Genomic DNA, 6,637 nt, shown 5'->3' on the forward strand with positions numbered 1-6,637 from the left:
CACTGAATATTAAACAGGAAACCTTGAAGTAACTATTACGTCAGAAACAACACCTACCATCACCAACACCAACACCAACACCACCACTACCATAAAAACAACAACAACAATTACTTCTAATTTTCGGCACGAGACATCAGTTTTGTGGAGAAGGAGTTAGTGGATATCACTGACTCCAGCACTTGACTGGTACTGTATTTTAAGACGGCGTTCCAATCATCCCCTAAGATTAATGAGCGGGAGGTCTACAGGAACACCTCAAAATGTCCGAAGAAATATAGCCGTCCTGCTCCTGTCGGAGCATAGACGGCCACTTTCCTGAAGGCACCCGATTCGCAACTGCCAACGTCCAAAGCCACTAACTTACCGTCCTGATCCAAAAAGATCGACCTTACTTTGAATCCAGTCCTTTCTGAAACACTACCATAACACAGCATCCCATTCCAGGTCGATAAAGAGATGCTTAGAACTCAAAGTCATCAAATATGAGATGGGCGTGAAAAGATGTTTGTCAAAATTATTGGTCTGACTAATAGCTACATTAGCTAAAGCCAAAGACCTGACTGAGGTCGTTAAGTAGGAGATCCGCACCTAGCCTCTCTCAAGAAACGTGCATTCACATATCTTACTAACAGAGTTGCCGTGGTAGGAGAGAAGGAAAAAGAAAGGGGCCATCCACGTTAGCAATTATACTGTTGTGTGAACAGACGCGTCTGTCCCCAGGCACTTTTACGGTTCGTTGGGCGAGTTATTCAAAACCCTGTCAGTGACAGTGACTTGTGCAGTCCTTACTTCATAGGGGGCCCCTCTCTCATTATCCTATAAGCTTTGAGGAAGAGCCTAAGTCTTGAGAATCTTGCCTTTGGTTAAAAGCTATCATGACTCTGTCTCTGTATCCCACTTTTGTGCTATGAACTTCATTAGCATTTGACTATTTTTGTCTGGCTAGCACCAAGTTGAGGATTTGTTCCTTTTGCATTTTTTGTGTAGAGTTGAGAATGCAACTTCGTTTTGTTTTGCACTTGCTTCTGTTGTTGTTGTTGTCGCGGATGTCGCACATAGTTGTTGTTCAAGCTGCGATAGTATCAAGCGCGTGGGCTACTTCATTTTCCTCTTTGTTTTTGTTTCTGGGGGAGAACCTACAAACGTGGCATCACTCTCATCTGCCCTCCACAGTTACTCACAGTTGTGCCTCTTCAACTATTCCGGCTTTACATGGAGAAGCACTGCCACTGTGACCTCAACCCAGTTCTCCGTCCTTCTTTCACTTAACGTCCAAGAGAGTATCACTTGAGAACTTTGAGAACTACGCATGACAGGATCTGGTGAGACCGCTTAATTCTGGTTAGACTGCTGGTATCATTATTTCTACAGCTGCTCTTCTTCCCGAATAGGAAAGTGAACGAAAACTTCACTACGCGGGCGGCTACTGGGTGCTGAATAGTCAGTGTCTCCCTCTTAGTAACCTTGACCCCGCTGAATTGCCTTGCTCTCGACATATGGCAGATGTCCTGCCATATATCGTGCAGGACACTTTCAATTTGAGCTTTCGTGGTAGTTTCAGTCGGTTAGATTTAATGATGACGCATATGAAGGTAACTGCTTTCCTAGCAGTTGCAGCTAGCGTTGCAGATGGGGGAAAACCTCTAACCTTCTCTCCTCAATTTTTCTAAATCTAAACGCTATCGTCAGTTTCAAGAATTTATCCTCTAGGAAGAGAGTAAAAAGCTCTCCTGTGGAATCGCCAGCGAAGAAACCCTTGTTGTTGTTGTTAGCGCTGTCGTTGCTGTTTCTCCCATTCGCTGCTTTTGTTATTTCCTTTCCCTTTGCCCTCGCTATTGACGTCAGAGCTGCTGCCACTGCTGCTGATGACACCGTTGCTGTCAATATTGCCACTATCACTTCTGTCGCTACCACTTCCACTGCTATTGCTACAGCTGTTGTCGCCGCCACTGCTGCTGCAAATACTGCTGTTGCGACTGCCACTGCCGCCGCAATCACTGTGGCAACTTTTGCGAACGCTGTTTTGCTACTGCTACACCACAGCCACTTGCATCCGCCGGTACATAAGTTGAACTATCAACTGTAATCATAGCAGTTATCTCCTTCAGTAAACCGTCTGAGCTGATACTCCCGAATCATACAGGTAACAGGCTGCATCACGTTTTCCGAGTACAGTCGATAGTTGGACACGAAATCTGTGGTAACCCATAATCTCTACAAGTGTCCTGGCACTAATAGAATTCAAGCGGTTCCTAAGGGCGTAAGACATTGTTCAAGTCACGCAACTGTAAAGCGAGGACCAGAGACCAGAAGACCCGATCCTTTGTTCTCCTGCTCAAGTATTGGAAGCACCAAGTCCCTTGTCCAATGAGTCCTCAACTGACCAGCGCCTACAAGTGTTTCTAGGATTTCAGACTCACAGCTAATGCTGGGGGGCGGGGATCGCGTTGCCGAAATAAGTTGTCAGGGAAATCTTCTGTTTCTAACATTTGTATTTGCAAAATCGCCATTTTTCCTTAAAATATGATATGAATCCCGAAGAAATAATAATATCCATCGGTTACAAATACGTCATACAGGAAGTGGAAGAAAACTTAAGTGAAACAAAGCGAGAGAGGCGGAGAAATAAGTCTGTTAATGTCTACTTTAGTAATTACTGTAGTAGCCATGGCAAAGACAGATTACATTAAAGAGAAAAGAAATGTTTGTCGTCTGCCCGAATCAACGAGCTGAAACAAGAAACAAAAATTGACGACGATCACGTCAACAAGAACTACAACGATAACAACAACAATAATACCCTTGCAACTACTCGATTGGCAGAAAGAATATGGAAACAATTATAAATGCAACATATCGGATTCATGAAACTTCCATCTTCAGGGTGTATAGCATACAGAAGCAATCATTTATATAAATTTATTGAATGAAAATAAAGGAAAACCCAAAATCACAGTTCAGCCCAAGTGGAAATATATCTGCAGGAAGTGTTATCAAAGTCGTACACATAAGAGTTAAACATTAGACATTTGTTATTGTGTGAAACAGCGGGGTGGAGACGAGGTAAGTAGCTACCGCTACTCGTCATAACACCTCTAATTGTCATCATGGGTCACTTGCAATACAAAGAGTGCAGATAATTGGAAGTGGTAGTGGAAGGGAGAATGCCGAAGTATTGCAAATGAGGTAAAAGAAAGGATCTCGTGACTTTTCTGCTCTGTAGAAGAGAAAAGTGCAGAGCGTCTCAGACCGTCTCTACTACAAGCACCCAAACTTTTACATTCAAGTCAAAAGAAGCAGACGCAGCAAGAATAGAAAATCAGCAAGGGCTTACTCTGCACATATGCTCGGAAGGCACGAGGAGTAATACACCCTAATGTCACCATCACCAACTGCAACAGGATCAAAAGCAACATCAAACAAAACGACATAAACAAATAAAAGCTACCGGTGAAATAAAGCCGACTACTCCTTCCACGTTTTCCAACTCCTCAGATTTAGATGTAAATAACACAAAATAATATCATTTGTATATTGTAAAAAAGACCGTAAAAAGACCAGTGATTAGTGATAAGGATATCAGAACTAGTAACAGCTATTACAACATTACAACAGCTATTACAACAGCAGTATCAGAAAAATAGAAACTAGAACAAACACAACAATGATTATATCCAAATCAATAAGATTAACATGAACAGGAACAACTCAAATCACAACAGGAAGAGACACACTAAAAACATCAATAACAAGATCAAAAAACAAAACAACAGCAATTAGACCTGAAAGATAAGTGCAAATATAGCAGAATAACAACTTACTGGTAGAAGGTTCAATTACACAATCCTCTGAAGAAAGAACGAAGAGTTGATGGAGCATATACACGACAATAAAGACAAAACTCTTACCACAAGTGATGGCCCTGACTAGTTAACCATATCAAACACCCTTCGAGGGTTACTAGAAGTGTATCACTCGCTCAAGATACTTTTCTCAAATAACGTGGGAAATTAAAAAAATATTGGAATGCCCTAATCAAAGTTCCTACAAAACTAGACCAAAGTAAGTGACCATGTTTTTTTGTACCCCTACTTAATGGCTTTACTGAATTGCTTGAGGTTGGCATAAACCTCTGCCAGGTAATGATATACACATTAGCATAACCAGATTTTTTTTGTGACGAAATCGTTCGACCTCTTTCTAAGAGACTATAAGGCTCTATCTCTTTCGTTCGATCTTACTTGTGTAGTGTACCGGTTTTGTTTCGGAAAGGAATAGGCCTAGAGGTAATGACAATTTCCCCAGTCTTTTATGGTAAATTTTGTTTTCAATCATGCCGAAAAAGCTAGATTTCTTTAGATTTCAAAAAAACATTCCAAAGAACTTTTGGTTCATTAATGTTTGTAGGCGATTGAAACGCCATTTTGATTGTGTACAGTAATTGTGAAGATGTAGCAGGAATGCAAACGCCTCTATAAACTTCTCAGGTTCTTCTAGCTATATGACACGTTCCGCTTTGATTTTTCAATGTGTCACTGTGGTAAAAGTCTAATGGCAATGGCTTATTCAGAACGTATTTATATACAAATTTCATTTGGTTAGCAAATAGGAATAGCGTGTTCTGCACATAATAGGAAAAATCCCCCAAAATACAAAAAACAAAAAACACTATTGAACTGAAAATATATTTTAAAATCTTTAAAAATCGGAAATATTACAACAAATTTTGGACGAGATATGGAATATCTGGAATAAAACAAATCAACAATACCAAAGCAAAAATAATAAAGATAAAAATTTCTTTACTAAACCAGATGAGTACAAGACGTTGAAGACGGTGCAATAATGGAATTCAAAAATGAAAAACAGTGATACATTTACAACAAATAAAAGGACAAATCAACAATACCAACAATAAATAATATCAGCAAGAATAATAAAATAACAGCAATGAATGCCTAAAACAAGAAGATTAAGCTATACACTGAATTATTCTAACGCACCAAAGTTGAGTGCTGTTTTGTACTTGTTGTAATCCTACAGTCGCATACCCATGTCAGCCCCAATTTTCACTATTTTCATCTATCTTTTATAAAATTTATCTGAAAGTCAGAATGGAGAGTGCATTGGAAAAGTAAACCCTTCACCTAAATATATCTGTACATCACATAAAGATGATTATTGCTGTTCATTTTCAATAGAAAGGGGAAAAAATATAAATTGAATTATTCATTCATAAACAACGAAAAAAAATTTAATAATATAAATTACGAATGGGTTTTTTCTTTTAATTAATTGTTTAGCGACATATGATGTTATTTTCTCTGTTGCATTAATTGGTAATTGGCTGCTTCATAAGATCGCGTAAAATCATACAAGGAAAACATTCATACCTGCAGAATAAGCGAAGGTTATAGTAGGAGCAGCAAATACTTTCTCTCAAGAGGCCTAAATCTCGTAAACCCAAGTCAGAAATATAGCGTTATTTTTTCTCTTTGTATCTATACATTATCTATATTTAGATTTAGCTAACTACTACTGTTCACCTTCATGAAATTGTCTACCGCTCCCTTGTGATATAGACAAACATTATTCGTGAGCACATCCCATTTTTGTTGACCGTCATATCAGATCTATGCATAATACGTGAGTGTGTGTTTATCTGTGTGTGAGTGAGTTTGTGTATTTATGTGTGCGTATGTGTATGTATAAGTGTCTCTTGGTTGATACTAGATTTGCTCGTTAATGGCTTTGGGTAGCATTTTCCATATATTTTTCTTAATTTGCATATACAGGAACACCACTTCAACGTTTCCGTTTCGGCTTTTCATTTTACCAGCAATTGATTTTAATTTTGCTTCTTTAATATTAAAGTATACAACACATAAAACAAATATATAAATTAAAACACACATACACACGCACACACACACACACATATATGTATATGTATAATTTAGAACAAACAGTAAGTTGTCATTATAGTACTCGGAGGCTTGCTTATGTGGTAAAAAGCTTGCTTCCTAATGACATGGTTCCGGGTTGAGTTTCACTGCGTAGCACCTTCGGCGAGTGGCCTCTACTATAGCCTCGGGCTGACAACAGCCTTGTGAGTGGATTTGGTAGAAGAAAACTGAAAAATCAAACCGTCACATAAATACACACACACACACACACACACACACACACACACACACACACACACACACACACACACACACACACACACACACACACGCACGCACACACACATACACACATATACACGAGGTCTGATCAATAAGCATCCGGACTGTTTCAATGGTAACAAAGCTAAAGCACAAAGAGTAAAGCCGCTTGGCACAGATTGACCTTGAACATTGTTCTGCATGTGCATAACGTTTTAACGTTCTAACTCACATCCGCCGTTTACAGCAGTGCTTTGTGGGAAGGTGTGAAGCGTGTGATCGTTGCATTGACCATGACAGAGAAAGTTGTCATGTCGATACCTGCTCAAAGGCCTATACAAATTTGCAGAAAGTGTATAGAGAGGAGTGTATGAGTCACACACAAGTGTACGAGTGGTTCCAAGAGACGTTTCCAAGATGGCCGAAAAAATGTCGACATTGACGAAATATATATATATATATATATA

The sequence above is a fragment of the Octopus bimaculoides genome, chromosome 16, assembly GCF_001194135.2.
Source record: "Octopus bimaculoides isolate UCB-OBI-ISO-001 chromosome 16, ASM119413v2, whole genome shotgun sequence".
NCBI lineage: Eukaryota > Metazoa > Mollusca > Cephalopoda > Octopoda > Octopodidae > Octopus > Octopus bimaculoides.